Source organism: Triticum urartu, chromosome 7A, assembly GCF_056163025.1.
Source record: "Triticum urartu cultivar PI428250 chromosome 7A, HENAU_Tu73, whole genome shotgun sequence".
NCBI lineage: Eukaryota > Viridiplantae > Streptophyta > Magnoliopsida > Poales > Poaceae > Triticum > Triticum urartu.
The window spans coordinates 11,245,878-11,260,150 of NC_141879.1; positions in this window are offsets into that span (position 1 = coordinate 11,245,878).

Consider the following 14,273-nt stretch of genomic DNA (forward strand, 5'->3'; position numbering starts at 1 on the left):
TGTAGCAGCAGCAAGTAGCAAGCAGCGGCAGCAGCAGGAAGCAGCAACCAGCGGCAGCAGTAGGAAGTGGCAACCAGCGGCAGCAAGCAGCAAGCGCCAGCGGTAGCAGCAAAGCAGCAGCAGGGGGCTCACCGGCGAAGCAGAGGTGGGGCGGCGACGAGGTCGGGGTGGAGAAGGGCGGCGACGGGAGGGGCAGTGGCGTCGGCCGCCGGCGCAGTCGGGGACGGGGCGGCCGTAGCCGGGGATGGGCCGCCGGGGACGGGCGGCCGAGGACGGGGACGGGCCGGCCCGACGGCGTCGACGGCGGTCTTGGGCGGTGCGGTGGCGGAGGGGGAGGGGATGGGGGCGGCGCGAGCAGTGGGGCCGGTGCGACGGCGGTGGGGGAGGGGATGGGGGCGGCGCAGGCAGTGGGGCCGGCGTGGCGGCGGTGGGGGATAGGATGGGGGCGGGGGTGGGGCAGCGCCGGAGTTGGGGGAGGGGATGGGGTGGCGGCGCGGTGAGGGTCGGGATAGGGCGGCGGTGGCAGCGAGGGTGGGGCGGCGGCGAGGGTCAGGATAGGGCGGCGGCGGCGGCGCGGGTGGGGATCGGGGTCGGGCGGGGGGGAGACGGTGCGGGGGAGGAAGAATGAGTGGAGGGGGTGGGTGTGGCTGTGGATAAGGTCTGCCTATGCCGACGGCGCCGTCGGCATAGATAGACATGCCATGTGTCAATCTATGCCGACGGCTAAGCCGTCGGCATAGGTACTTTGCATATTTTTGTATTACGGCATATTTTTTTATTTTTTTATTACGGCATATTTGTGAGCTCCGGTATTTTTTTACTACGCTTCCACAACCGTAGGAGGGCCCAGTGCGACACCTCGCGGCATTGCTACCCCCCAGGTACACTGTCCCGTCTAACCCTGACACAGACGACCGCCGGGTCTAGCCCTATGACTTTCACCGCACGGGGTTTGACCGGTGGACCTTTTCACCTGGTTGTCATAGCCCAGCCCATAGCTACACCCCCAACACAGTCCCGGCCCAACTCACCGCAAGATTCCCTTCGTGTCGGCCTGACGTTGCCGTTTCCCCCCTCCGGGACACGGCGGCAGCGACGCCCATGAGCGGAGGGGCACACCCCGGAGCCGCACACCACCCCGCATGTATGAGGGCCCAATGCGACGCTCGGGTGGCATTGCTACCCCTCCCCCCCCCCCCCCGAGGGGCCCCGCCCCGCCTAACCCTGTAGCGTTTGACCACGGGATCTAGCCCTTTGACTTTGCACGGACGGGTTTTGACCAGTGGAACTATCCACCCGGTCGTGTTAGGTCAGCCCATACGAACACTTTAGAGCAACATCCGGGCCAAACCCACAGTAAGATCCCCTCCCTGTAGACCCGACGCGTCCTTTTCCCCCTTCAGGTGCCGGCGGCGGCGCCGTCCGTGTGAGGGGCACACCCCGGAGACGCGTGCCGCCTCTTCAGACAAGCCAGCACACCACCCCGCATGTATGAGGGCCCGGTGCGATGCTCGGGTGGCATTGCTACCCCCACGGCACCGTCCCGCCTAACCCTGTAGCGTTTGACCACAGGATCTAGCCCTTTGACTTTGCACGGACGGGTTTTGTCCAGTGGAACTATCCACCCTGTCGTGTTAGGTCAGCCCATACGAACACTTTAGAGCAACATCCGGGCCAAACCCACAGTAAGATCCCCTCCCTGTAGACCCGACGCGTCCGTTTCCCCCCTCCAGGTGCCGGCGGCGGCGCCGTCCGTGTGAGGGGGCACACCCCGGAGATGCATGCCGCCTCTTCGGACATGCCAGCACACCATCCCGCATGTATGAGGGCCCGGTGCGACGCTCGGGTGGCATTGCTACCCCCCCCCCCCCCCACGGCCCCCGTCCCTCCTAACCCTGTAGCGTTTGACCACGGGATCTAGCCCTTTGACTTTGCACGGACGGGTTTTGACCAGTGGAACTATCCACCCGGTCGTGTTCGGTCAGCCCATACGAACACTTTAGAGCAACATCCGGGCCAAACCCACAGTAAGATCCCCTCCCTGTAGACCCGACGCGTCCGTTTCCCCCCTCAAGGTGCAGGCGGCGGCGCCGTCCGTGTGAGGGGGCACACCCCGGAGACGCGTGCCGCCTCTTCGGACATGCCAGCACACCATCCCGCATGTATGAGGGCCCGGTGCGACGCTCAGGTGGCATTGCTACCCCCCCCCACGGCCCCCGTCCCGCCTAACCCTGTAGCGTTTGACCACGGGATCTAGCCATTTGACTTTGCACGGACGGGTTTTGACCAGTGGAACTATCGACCCGGTCGTGTTAGGTCAGCCCATACGAACACTTTAGAGCAACATCCGGGCCAAACCCATAGTAAGATCCCCTCCGTGTAGACCCGACGCGTCCGTTTCACCCTCCAGGTGCCGGCGTCGGCGCCGTTCGTGTGAGGGGGCACACCCCGGAGACGCGTGCCGCCTCTTCGGACATGCCTGCACACCACCCCGCATGTATGAGGGCCCGGTGCGACGCTCGGGTGGCATTGCTACCCCCCACGGCCCCCGTCCCGCCTAACCCTGTAGCGTTTGACCACGGGATCTAACCCTTTGACTTTGCACGGACGCGTTTTGACCAGTGGAACTATCCACCCGGTCGTGTTAGGTCAGCCCATACGAACACTTTAGAGCAATATCTGGGCCAAACCCACAGTAAGATCCCCTCCCTGTAGACCCGACGCGTCCGTTTCCCCCCTTCAGGTGCCGGCGGCGACGCCGTCCGTGTGAGGGGGCACACCCCGGAGACGCGTGCCGCCTCTTCGGACATGCTATCACACCATCCCGCATGTATGAGGGCCCGGTGCGACGCTCGGGTGGCATTGCTACCCCCCCCACGGCCCCCGTCCCGCCTAACCCTGTAGCGTTTGACCACGGGATCTAGCCCTTTGACTTTGCACGGACGCGTTTTAACCATTTGAACTATCCACCCAGTCGTGTTAGGTCAGCCCATACGAACACTTTAGAGAAACATCCGGGCCAAACCCACAGTAAGATCCCCTCCCTGTAGACCCGACGCGTCCGTTTCCCCCCTCCAGGTGCCGGCGGCGGCGCCGTCCGTGTGAGGGGGCACACCCCGGAGACGCGTGCCGCCTCTTCGGACATGCCAGCACACCATCCCGCATGTATGAGGGCCCGGTGCGACGCTCGGGTGGCATTGCTACCCCCCCACGGCCCCCGTCCCGCCTAACCCTGTAGCATTTGACCACGGGATCTAGCCCTTTGGCTTTGCACGGATGGATTTTGACCAGTGGAACTATCGACCCGGTCGTGTTAGGTCAGCCTATACGAACACTTTAGAGCAACATCCAGGCCCAACCCACAGTAAGATCCCCTCCGTGTAGACCCGACGCGTCCGTTTCCCCCCTCCAGGTGCCGGCGTCGGCGCCGTCCGTGTGAGGGGGCACACCTCGGAGACGCGTGCCGCCTCTTCGGACATGCCAGCACACCATCCCGCGTGTATGAGGGCCCGGTGCGACGCTCGGGTGGCATTGCTACCCCCCCACGGCCCCCGTCCCTCCTAACCCTGTAGCGTTTGACCACGGGATCTAGCCCTTTGACTTTGCACGGACGGGTTTTGACCAGTGGAACTATCGACCCGGTCGTGTTAGGTCAGCCTATACGAACACTTTAGAGCAACATCCGGGCCAAACCCACAGTAAGATCCCCTCCCTATAGACCCGACGTGTCCGTTTCGCCCCTTCAGGTGCCGGCGGTGGCGCCGTCCGTGTGAGGGGGCACACCCCGGAGACGCGTGCCGCCTCTTCGGACATGCCAGCACACCACCCCGCATGTATGAGGGCCCGGTGCGACGCTCGGGTGGCGTTGCTACCCCCCAACGGCCCCCGTCCCGCCTATCCCTGTAGCGTTTGACCACGGGATCTAGCCCTTTGACTTTGCGCGGACGGGTTTTGACCAGTGGAACTATCCACCCGGTCGTGTTAGGTCAGCCCATACGAACACTTTAGGGCAACATCCGGGCCAAACCCACAGTAAGATCCCCGCCGTGTAGACCCGACGCGTCCGTTTCCCCCCCAGGTGCCGGCGTCGGCGCCGTCCGTGTGAGGGGGCACACCCCGGAGACGCGTGCCGCCTCTTCGGACATGCCAGGACACCACCCCGCATGTATGAGAGCCCGGTGCGACGCTCGGGTGGCATTGCTACCCCCTCCCCCCACGGCCCCCGTCCCACCTAACCCTGTAGCATTTGACCACGGGATCTAGCCCTTTGACTTTGCACGGACACGTTTTAACCATTGGAACTATCCACCCGGTCGTGTTAGGTCAGCCCATACGAACACTTTAGAGCAACATCCAGGCCAAACCCATAGTAAGATCCCCTCCCTGTAGACCCGACGCGTCCGTTTCCCCCCTTTAGGTGCCGGCGGCGGCGCCGTCCGTGTGAGGGGGCACACCCCGGAGATGCGTGCCGCCTCTTCGGACATACCAGCACACCATCCCGCATGTATGAGGGCCCGGTGCGATGCTCGGGTGGCATTGCTACCCCCCCCCCCCCACGGCCCCCGTCCCGCCTAACCCTGTAGCGTTTGACCACGGGATCTAGCCCTTTGACTTTGCACGGACGGGTTTTGACCCGTGGAACTATCCACCCGGTCGTGTTAGGTCAGCCCATACGAACACTTTAGAGCAACATCCGGGCCAAACCCACAGTAAGATCCCCTCCCTGTAGACCCGACGCGTCCGTTTCCCCCCTCCAGGTGCCGGCGACGGCGCCGTCCGTGTGAGGGGGCACACCCCGGAGACGCGTGCCGCCTCTTCGGACATGCCAGCATACCATCCCGCATGTATGAGGGCCCGGTGCGACGATCGGGTGGCATTGCTACCCCCCCCCCCCCCACGGCCCCCGTCCCGCCTAACCCTGTAGCGTTTGACCACGGGATCTAGCCCATTGACTTTGCACGGATGGGTTTTGACCAGTGGAACTATCGACCCGGTCGTGTTAGGTCAGCCTATACGATAACTTTAGAGCAACATCCGGGCCAAACCCACAGTAAGATCCCCTCCGTGTAGACCCGACGCGTCCGTTTCCCCCCTCCAGGTACCGGCGTCGGCGCCGTCCGTGTGAGGGGGCACACCCCGAAGACGCTTGCCGCCTCTTCGGACATGCCAGCACACCACCCCGCATGTATGAGGGCCCGGTGCGACGCTCGAGTGGCATTGCTACCCCCCAACGGCCCCCGTCCCGCCTATCCCTGTAGCGTTTGACCACGGGATCTAGCGCTTTGACTTTGCACGGACGGGTTTTGACCAGTGGAACTATCCACCCGGTCGTGTTAGGTCAGCCCATACGAACACTTTAGAGCAACATCCGGGCCAAACCCACAGTAAGATCCCCGCCGTGTAGACCCGACGTGTCCGTTTCCCCCTCCAGGTGCCGGCGTCGACGCCGTCCGTGTGAGGGGGCACACCCCGGAGACGCGTGCCGCCTCTTCGGACATGCCAGGACACCACCCCGCATGTATGAGAGCCCGGTGCGACGCTTGGGTGGCATTGCTACCGCCCCTCCCCCCACGGCCCCCGTCCCGCCTAACCCTGTAGCGTTTGACCACGGGATCTAGCCCTTTGACTTTGCACGGACACGTTTTAACCAGTGGAACTATCCACCCGGTCGTGTTAGGTCAGCCCATACGAACACTTTAGAGCAACATCCAGGCCAAACCCACAGTAAGATCCCCTCCCTGTAGACCCGACGCGTCCGTTTCCCCCCTTCAGGTGCCGGCGGCGGCGCCGTCCGTGTGAGGGGGCACACCCCGGAGATGCGTGCCGCCTCTTCGGACATACCAGCACACCATCCCGCATGTATGAGGGCCCGGTGCGACGCTCGAGTGGCATTGCTACCCCCCCCCCCCCACGGCCCTCGTCCCGCCTAACCCTGTAGCGTTTGACCACGGGATCTAGCCCTTTGACTTTGCACAGACGGGTTTTGACCAGTGGAACTATCGACCCGGTCGTGTTAGGTCAGCCTATACGAACACTTTAGAGCAACATCCGGGCCAAGCCCACAGTAAGATCCCCTCCCTGTAGACCTGACGTGTCCGTTTCCCCCCTTCAGGTGCCGGCGGCGCCGCCGTCCGTGTGAGGGGGCACACCCCGGAGACGCGTGCCAACTCTTCGGACATGCCAGCACACCACCCCGCATGTATGAGGGCCCGGTGCGACGCTCGGGTGGCATTGCTACCCCCCAACGGCCCCCGTCCCGCCTAACCCTGTTGTGTTTGACCACGGGATCTAGCCCTTTGACTTTGCACGGACGGGTTTTGACCAGTGGAACTATCGACCCGGTCGTGTTAGGTCAGCCCATACGAACATTTTAGAGCAACATCCGGGCCAAACCCACAATAAGATCCCCTCTGTGTAGACCCGACGCGTCCGTTTCCCCCTCCAGGTGCCGGCGTCGGCGCCGTCCGTGTGAGGGGGCACACCCCGGAGACGCGGGCCGCCTCTTCGGACATGCCCACACACCACCCCGCATGTATGAGAGCCCGGTGCGACGCTCGGGTGGCATTGCTACCCCCCCCCCCCCACGGCCCCCGTCCCGCCTAACCCTGTAGCGTTTGACAACGGGATCTAGCCCTTTGACTTTGCACGGACGGGTTTTGACCAGTGGAACTATCCACCCGGTCGTGTTAGGTCAGCCCATACGAACACTTTAAAGCAACATCCGGGCCAAACCCACAGTAAGATCCCCGCCGTGTAGACCCGACGCGTCCGTTTCCCCCTCCAGGTACCGGCGTCGGCGCCGTCCGTGTGAGGGGGCACACCCCGGAGACGCGTGCCGCCTCTTCGGACATGCAAGGACACCACCCCGCATGTATGAGAGCCCGGTGCGACGCTCGGGTGGCATTGCTACCCCCCCCCCACGGCCCCCGTCCCGCCTAACCCTGTAGCGTTTGACCACGAGATCTAGCCCTTTGACTTTGCACGGACACGTTTTAACCAGTGGAACTATCCACCCGGTCGTGTTAGGTCAGCCCATACGAACACTTTAGAGCAACATCCAGGCCAAACCCACAGTAAGATCCCCTCCCTGTAGACCCGACGCGTCCGTTTCCCCCTTCAGGTGCCGGCGGCGGCGCCGTCCGTGTGAGGGGGCACACCCCGGAGATGCGTGCCGCCTCTTCGGACATACCAGCACACCATCCGGCATGTATGAGGGCCCGGTGCGACGCTCGGGTGGCATTGCTACCCCCCCCCCCCCACGGCCCCCGTCCCGCCTAACCCTGTAGCCTTTGACCACGGGATCTAGCCCTTTGACTTTGCATGGACGGGTTTTGACCCGTGGAACTATCCACCCGGTCGTGTTAGGTCAGCCCATACGAACACTTTAGAGCAACATCCGGGCCAAACCCACAGTAAGATCCCCTCCCTGTAGACCCGACGCGTCCGTTTCCCCCCTCCAGGTGCCGGCGACGGCGCCGTCCGTGTGAGGGGGCACACCCCGGAGACGCGTGCCGCCTCTTCGGACATGCCAGCATACCATCCCGCATGTATGAGGGCCCGGTGCGACGCTCGGGTGGCATTGCTAGCCCCCCCCCACGGCCCCCGTCCCGCCTAACCCTGTAGCGTTTGACCACGGGATCTAGCCCATTGACTTTGCACGGACGGGTTTTGACCAGTGGAACTATCGACCCGGTCGTGTTAGGTCAGCCTATACGAACACTTTAGAGCAACATCTGGGCCAAACCCACAGTAAGATCCCCTCCGTGTAGACCCGACGCGTCCGTTTCCCCCCTCCAGGTACCGGCGTCGGCGCCGTCCGTGTGAGGGGGCACACCCCGAAGACGCGTGCCGCCTCTTCGGACATGCCAGCACACCACCCCGCATGTATGAGGGCCCGGTGCGACGCTCGGGTGGCATTGCTACCCCCCAACGGCCCCCGTCCCGCCTATCCCTGTAGCGTTTGACCACGGGATCTAGCCCTTTGACTTTGCACGGACGGGTTTTGACCAGTGGAACTATCCACCCGGTCGTGTTAGGTCAGCCCATACGAACACTTTAAAGCAACATCCGGGCCAAACCCACAGTAAGATCCCCGCCGTGTAGACCCGACGCGTCCGTTTCCCCCTCCAGGTGCCGGCGTCGGCGCCGTCCGTGTGAGGGGGCACACCCCGGAGACGCGTGCCGCCTCTTCGGACATGCCAGGACACCACCCTGCATGTATGAGAGCCCGGTGCGACGCTCGGGTGGCATTGCTACCCCCCCCACGGCCCCCGTCCCGCCTAACCCTGTAGCGTTTGACCACGGGATCTAGCCCTTTGACTTTGCACGGACACGTTTTAACCAGTGGAACTATCCACCCGGTCGTGTTAGGTCAGCCCATATGAACACTTTAGAGCAACATCCAGGCCAAACCCACAGTAAGATCCCCTCCCTGTAGACCCGACGCGTCCGTTTCCCCCCTTCAGGTGCCGGCGGCGGCGCCGTCCGTGTGAGGGGGCACACCCCGAAATGCGTGCCGCCTCTTCGGACATCCCAGCACACCATCCCGCATGTATGAGGGCCCGGTGCGACGCTCGGGTGGCATTGCTACCCCCCCCCCCCACGGCCCCCGTCCCGCCTAACCCTGTAGCGTTTGACCACGGGATCTAGACCTTTGACTTTGCACGGACGGGTTTTGACCAGTGGAACTATCGACCCGGTCGTGTTAGGTCAGCCTATACGAACACTTTAGAGCAACATCCGGGCCAAGCCCACAGTAAGATCCCCTCCCTGTAGACCCGACGTGTCCGTTTCCCCCCTTCAGGTGCCGGCGGAGCCGCCGTCCGTGTGAGGGGGCACACCCCGGAGACGCGTGCCGACTCTTCGGACATGCCAGCACACCACCCCGCATGTATGAGGGCCCGGTGCGACGCTCGGGTGGCATTGCTACCCCCCAACGGCCCCCGTCCCGCCTAACCCTGTAGTGTTTGACCATGGGATCTAGCCCTTTGACTTTGCACGGACGGGTTTTGACCAGTGGAACTATCGACCCGGTCGTGTTAGGTCTGCCCATACGAACATTTTAGAGCAACATCCGGGCCAAACCCACAATAAGATCCCCTCCGTGTAGACCCGACGCGTCCGTTTCCCCCTCCAGGTGCCGGCGTCGGCGCCGTCCGTGTGAGGGGGCACACCCCGGAGACGCGTGCCGCCTCTTCGGACATGCCAGCACACCACCCCGCATGTATGAGGGCCCGGTGCGATGCTCGGGTGGCATTGCTACCCCCCCCCACGGCCCCCGTCCCGCCTAACCCTGTAGCGTTTGACCACGGGATCTGGCCCTTTGACTTTGCACGGACACGTTTTAACCAGTGGAACTATCCACCCGGTCGTGTTAGGTCAGCCCATACGAACACTTTAGAGCAACATCCAGGCCAAACCCACAGTAAGATCCCCTCCCTGTAGACCCGACGCATCCGTTTCCCCCTTCAGGTGCCGGCGGCGGCGCCGTCCATGTCAGGGGGCACACCCCGGAGACGCGTGCCGCCTCTTCGGACATACCTGCACACCACCCCGCATGTATGAGGGCCCGGTGTGACGCTCGGGTGGCATTGCTACCCCCCACGGCCCCCGTCCCGCCTAACCCTGTAGCGTTTGACCACGGGATCTAGCCCTTTGACTTTGCACGGACGCCTTTTGACCAGTGGAACTATCCACCCGGTCGTGTTAGGTCAGCCCATACGAACACTTTAGAGCAACATCCGAGCCAAACCCACAGTAAGATCCCCTCCCTGTAGACCCGACGCGTCTGTTTCCCCCCTTCAGGTGCCGGCGGCGGCGCCGTCCGTGTGAGGGGGCACACCCCGGAGACGCGTGCCGCCTCTTCAGACATGCCAGCACACCACCCCGCATGTATGAGGGCCCGGTGCGACGCTCGGGTGGCATTGCTACCCCCCATGGCCCCTGTCCCGCCTAACCCTGTAGCGTTTGAGCACGGGATCTAGCCCTTTGACTTTGCACGGACGGGTTTTGACCAGTGGAACTATCCACCCGGTCGTGTTAGGTCAGCCCATACGAACACTTTAGAGCAACATCCGGGCCAAACCCACCGTAAGATCCCATCCCTGTAGACCCGACGTGTCCGTTTCCCCCCTCTAGGTGCCGGCGGCGGCGCCGTCCGTGTGAGGGGGCACACCCCGGAGACGCATGCCGCCTCTTCGGACATGCCAGCACACCATCCCGCATGTATGAGGGCCCGGTGCGACGCTTGGGTGGCATTGCTACCCCCCCCACGGCCCCCGTCCCGCCTAACCCTGTAGCGTTTGACCACGGGATCTAGCCCATTGACTTTGCACGGACGGGTTTTGACCAGTGGAACTATCGACCCGGTCGTGTTAGGTCAGCCTATACGAACACTTTAGAGCAACATCTGGGCCAAACCCACAGTAAGATCCCCTCCGTGTAGACCCGACGCATCCGTTTCCCCCCTCCAGGTACCGGCGTCGGCGCCGTCCGTGTGAGGGGGCACACCCCGAAGACGCGTGCCGCCTCTTCGGACATGCCAGCACACCACCCCGCATGTATGAGGGCCCGGTGCGACGCTCGAGTGGCATTGCTACCCCCCAACGGCCCCCGTCCCGCCTATCCCTGTAGCGTTTGACCACGGGATCTAGCCCTTTGACTTTGCACGGACGGGTTTTGACCAGTGGAACTATCCACCCGGTCGTGTTAGGTCAGCCCATACGAACACTTTAAAGCAACATCCGGGCCAAACCCACAGTAAGATCCCCGCCGTGTAGACCCGACGCGTCCGTTTCCCCCTCCAGGTGCCGGCGTCGGCGCCGTCCGTGTGAGGGGGCACACCCCGGAGACGCGTGCCAACTCTTCGGACATGCCAGCACACCACCCCGCATGTATGAGGGCCCGGTGCGACGCTCGGGTGGCATTGCTACCCCCCAACGGCCCCCGTCCCGCCTAACCCTGTTGTGTTTGACCACGGGATCTAGCCCTTTGACTTTGCACGGACGGGTTTTGACCAGTGGAACTATCGACCCGGTCGTGTTAGGTCAGCCCATACGAACATTTTAGAGCAACATCCGGGCCAAACCCACAATAAGATCCCCTCTGTGTAGACCCGACGCGTCCGTTTCCCCCTCCAGGTGCCGGCGTCGGCGCCGTCCGTGTGAGGGGGCACACCCCGGAGACGCGGGCTGCCTCTTCGGACATGCCAGCACACCACCCCGCATGTATGAGGGCCCGGTGCGATGCTCGGGTGGCATTGCTACCCCCCCCCATGGCCCCCGTCCCGCCTAACCCTGTAGCGTTTGACCACGGGATCTGGCCCTTTGACTTTGCACGGACACGTTGTAACCAGTGGAACTATCCACCCGTTCGTGTTAGGTCAGCCCATACGAACACTTTAGAGCAACATCCGGGCCAGACCCACAGTAAGATCCCCGCCGTGTAGACCCGACGCGTCCGTTTCCCCCTCCAGGTGCCGGCGTCGGCGCCGTCCGTGTGAGGGGGCACACCCCGGAGACGCGTGCCGCCTCTTCGGACATGCCAGGACACCACCCCGCATGTATGAGAGCCCGGTGCGACGCTCGGGTGGCATTGCTACCCCCCCCCCCACGGCCCCCGTCCCGCCTAACCCTGTAGCGTTTGACCACGGGATCTAGCCCTTTGACTTTGCACGGACATGTTTTAACCAGTGGAACTATCCACCCGGTCATGCTAGGTCAGCCCATACGAACACTTTAGAGCAACATCCAGGCCAAACCCACAGTTAGATCCCCTCCCTGTAGACCCGACGAGTCCGTTTCCCCCCTTCAGGTGCCGGCGGCGGCGCCGTTCGTGTGAGGGGGCACACCCCGGGGATGCGTGCCGCCTCTTCGGACATACCAGCACACCATCCGGCATGTATGAGGGCCCGGTGCGACGCTCGGGTGGCATTGCTACCCCCCCCCACGGCCCCCGTCCCGCCTAACCCGGTAGCGTTTGACCACGGGATCTAGCCCTTTGACTTTGCATGGACGGGTTTTGACCCGTGGAACTATCCACCCGGTCGTGCTAGGTCAGCCCATACGAACACTTTAGAGCAACATCCGGGCCAAACCCACAGTAAGATCCCCTCCTTGTAGACCCGACGCGTCCGTTTCCCCCCTCCAGGTGCCGGCGACGGTGCCGTCCGTGTGAGGGGGCACACGCCGGAGACGCGTGCCGCCTCTTCGGACATGCCAGCATACCATCCCGCATGTATGAGGGCCCGGTGCGACGCTCGGGTGGCATTGCTAGCCCCCCCCCCCCACGGCCCCCGACCCGCCTAACCCTGTAGCGTTTGACCACGGGATCTAGCCCATTGACTTTGCACGGACGGGTTTTGACCAGTGGAACTATCGACCCGGTCGTGTTAGGTCAGCCTATACGAACACTTTAGAGCAACATCCGGGCCCAACCCACAGTAAGATCCCCTCCGTGTAGACCCGACGCGTCCGTTTCCCCCCTCCAGGTGCCGGCGTCGGCGCCGTCCGTGTGAGGGGGCACACCCCGGAGACGCGTGCCGCCTCTTCGGACATGCCAGCACACCACCCCGCGTGTATGAGGGCCCGGTGCGACGCTCGGGTGGCATTGCTACCCCCCCCCCACGGCCCCCGTCCCGCCTAACCCTGTAGCGTTTGACCACGGGATCTAGCCCTTTGACTTTGCAAGGACGGGTTTTGACCAGTGGAACTATCGACCCGGTCGTGTTAGGTCAGCCTATACAAACACTTTAGAGCAACATCCGGGCCAAACCCACAGTAAGATCCCCTCCCTATAGACCCGACGTGTCTGTTTCCCCCCTTCAGGTGCCGGCGGTGGCGCCGTCCGTGTGAGGGGGCACACCCCGGAGACGCGTGCCGCTTCTTCGGACATGCCAGCACACCACCCCGCATGTATGAGGGCCCGGTGCGACGCTCGGGTGGCATTGCTACCCCCCAACGGCCCCCGTCCCGCCTATCCCTGTAGCGTTTGACCACGGGATCTAGCCCTTTGACTTTGCACGGACGGGTTTTGACCAGTGGAACTATCCACCCGGTCGTGTTAGGTCAGCCCATACGAACACTTTAGAGCAACATCAGGGCCAAACCCACAGTAAGATCCCCGCCGTGTAGACCCGACGCGTCCGTTTCCCCCTCCAGGTGCCGGCGTCGGCGCCGTCCGTGTGAGGGGGCACACCCCGGAGACGCGTGCCGCCTCTTCGGACATGCCAGGACACCACCCCGCATGTATGAGAGCCCGGTGCGACGCTCGGGTGGCATTGCTACCCCCCCCACGGCCCCCGTCCCGCCTAACCCTGTAGCGTTTGACCACGGGATCTAGCCCTTTGACTTTGCACGGACACGTTTTAACCAGTGGAACTATCCACCCGGTCGTGTTAGGTCAGCCCATACGAACACTTTAGAGCAACATCCAGGCCAAACCCACAGTAAGATCCCCTCCCTGTAGACCCGACGCGTCCGTTTCCCCCCTTCAGGTGCCGGCGGCGGCGCCGTCCGTGTGAGGGGGCACACCCCGGAGATGCGTGCCGCCTCTTCGGACATACCAGCACACCATCCGGCATGTATGAAGGCCCGGTGCGACGCTCGGGTGGCATTGCTACCCCCCCCCCCCACGGCCCCCGTCCCGCCTAACCGTGTAGCGTTTGACCACGGGATCTAGCCCTTTGACTTTGCATGGACGGGTTTTGACCCGTGGAACTATCCACCCGGTCGTGTTAGGTCAGCCCATACGAACACTTTAGAGCAACATCCGGGCCAAACCCACAGTAAGATCCCCTCCCTGTAGACCCGACGCGTCCGTTTCCCCCCTCCAGGTGCCGGCGACGGCGCCGTCCGTGTGAGGGGGCACACCCCGGAGACGCGTGCCGCCTCTTCGGACATGCCAGCATACCATCCCGCATGTATGAGGGCCCAGTGCGACGCTCGGGTGGCATTGCTAGCCCCCCCCCACGGCCCCCGTCCCGCCTAACCCTGTAGCGTTTGACCACGGGATCTAGCCCATTGACTTTGCACGGACGGGTTTTGACCAGTGGAACTATCGACCCGGTCGTGTTAGGTCAGCCTATACGAACACTTTAGAGCAACATCTGGGCCAAACCCACAGTAAGATCCCCTTCGTGTAGACCCGACGCGTCCGTTTCCCCCCTCCAGGTACCGGCGTCGGCGCCGTCCGTGTGAGGGGGCACACCCCGAAGACGCGTGCCGCCTCTTCGGACATACCAGCACACCACCCCGCATGTATGAGGGCCCGGTGCG